General features: G+C 34.2%; 1 pseudogene; it reads left to right on the forward strand.

Moving 5' to 3' along the window:
* Nucleotides 1-1,173: 1,173 nt before the first annotated feature.
* On the forward strand, nt 1,174-2,174 carry LOC137928891 (piggyBac transposable element-derived protein 3-like; annotated as a pseudogene).
* Nucleotides 2,175-2,612: the final 438 nt, after the last annotated feature.

A 2,612-nucleotide genomic window follows, 5' to 3' on the forward strand; every position in this document is an offset into this window, starting at 1 on the left:
AAAATAGCCGTTTTATAATAATACATTATAATATATATTATTGTCGCACGAATATAAATATCGGCAAACGGTCGATAAATCTGAACGAGACTTCTTCTAAAGCGTTCTATTCCGTTCTGTCTTTTGCTATACACATTCATGTTGAACACGTTATTTTCTTAATATCATCCTGCTATCTCTTATTCTGTTTACATCCACCTCTTTTTAGTCTCTCGTCTTTTTAGTCTAGTCGTCTATTCTAATCCATTTATTATCATTCTCTCTTGCCGTGTTTAAAAGTAATAACTTTTAAATTATATTTTTTCCCAAAGTACGTTAGTGTAAAAAGTAAAAATATAAATTTTTTTATGGAATAATACAAAACGCAATAATATCTACGGAATAGATCTGATCTGTTTAAAGAAATATATAATCGATTTAAAAAGTAATAGAGAAAAATCAAATTTCCTTCGTAATATTAACCGGCATGCGTAACAATCGTATCGTCAGAATAGTTCTACCAAACGACCGGGAATAACTTATTTATGATAAATCGTATAAATCATTTTCGCTAACGCGTTCAGAGTCCGCGCGATAAAAGTGAACGAATAAACTTTTGTGTGATTCCTAAACGAGATACTCGTTCCGCTGTTCACCGACCGTAGTCGCGTCGTTTGTTTTGCCAAAAGAATTTATGGCTATATCTCTTTACTTTAACAAATTTTAAAGTTTTATTAGTAGACATTTATAAATTAATTTGAATTATTCTATTTCTTACAAACGCATTAACCCTTTCCCTCCTTACGGTACTTAGAAGTACCTCCACATTTTTCGTCTAATAACTTAAGTACGAAATAACTTTATGTTAACAACAACTGACATTCCTTTAGAGTACCGTTTCCGTAAGCCAATCACAGTGCGTTATTTGTATTACCGCGCGACATTGTCGAGAAATTTGAACAGCGAGTTACAACTGGTCGGACATTTTTTCACTTTACTGTGCGGTGTAATTGTAAAATGTTTATAAATAGAATATCATAGGTAAGTACTATTTTTTTTACTAATTACGTTGTTTATATCACGGAGTACATTTATAAAAGCTGGTATAACATATTATCACTTTATTTTATAAGAATATTTGATAAAAACTGATGAGGACTTAAAAGTACCGTCAGGTGATTTTAGTCTAAAAAATCATGAACTTTGATAATACACATACTCGATGAAGTAGGTATTTTGGTTTATCAAACATTATTGTTTTTTCTTTTTATTATTTTTTCTGAGCTATTTTTTTATTGTTTTAGCCATTGAGATGGATATTACTAAGAATACTGCTCTAATTGAAGCCCTGCTATTAGAAGAGATTCCGGACTGTAACGAAGAGTCTGATGCAGGTGTGTCCGATGATGAAGTGGAAAATATTCAACTACCCTCACCAATAGGCTTCGATGAGATTTTTGAAAGAGCTCTAGAAAATACTTTAGTCGAAGATCCGCCATCATCGCCTTCAAAACAAGTTGAACTGGAGTGCCCTGTAAATCAGGTACCACCATCACCAATACCTGGATCTAGTGTTCAGACTGATCTACCGTCTGCAAATACGTCCTCACACAGAACTAATCAGCGATTACCTGAACCAAACCGTAAATGGAAAAAGAAGGACCTAGATACAATTTTACCGGAATACGTTCTAGATACTGGAGTGATAGAAGACTACTTTGCTCACTGTAACACCCCGACTGATATATTTTTAGTATTGATTGAAGATATTATTGATAATATTGTACACCAAAGCAACCTTTATGCTACTCAGAGAGGCAAAGTATTGAACCTAAAAAAGGAGGAACTTCTAACATTTATAGGTATGAACTTTTTTATAGGTTACAATACTCGTCCGGCGTGGAGAGACCATTACTCTTCGGCATCTGATCTCAACAATGCACTTCTCTGCAAAACAATGCCCAGAGACAGATTTGCTATTATTTTATCTCATCTGCATTGCAATGATAACTCCCAAAAGCCTAGAGACTGCAAAGATAAGTTGTATAAAATTAGATTGATGATTGATGCACTCAATAAAAAATTTCAAGAGGTTTATAATGGTACTCGCGAACTGAGTGTAGATGAATCTATAATTAAATTTAAAGGTAGGTCTGTCTTGAAACAATATCTTCCTATGAAGCCCATAAAAAGGGGATACAAGTTGTGGTGTCTAGCTGACCAGAGAGGCTATATAAAAAAGTTTCAAATTTACCAAGGAAAGGACGAAGAACTGAACTCTAAATTTACCGGCTATGGCTTGGGAGAGAAAGTGGTTTTGGAGCTGACGGAACAAGATTGGGGTAAAGGGAAGATAGTTTACTTTGATAATTTTTTCTCGTCTGTTGCTTTGCTTGAGAAACTGAAAACTGAGAACACCTACGCCTGTGGAACTATCCGAAGTAATAGAAAAGGACTAGCCGGAAATATGATCGCTGATTCTCAAATGAAAAGGGGCGACAGTGATCATCGATTTTCAAATTTAATTGGATATTGGAAATGGAAGGATAACAAAGTGGTTCATTTAGTATCAAATTTTCATGGTAATGAATCGGCAACTGTGTTACGTAAAGAAAAAAATGGATCCAAGTCTG

Source organism: Battus philenor, unplaced genomic scaffold (assembly GCF_028537555.1).
Source record: "Battus philenor isolate CCGP_79_NKW_IND1 unplaced genomic scaffold, ilBatPhil1.0.hap1 SCAF_4, whole genome shotgun sequence".
In the NCBI taxonomy this organism is placed as follows: Eukaryota; Metazoa; Arthropoda; class Insecta; order Lepidoptera; family Papilionidae; genus Battus; species Battus philenor.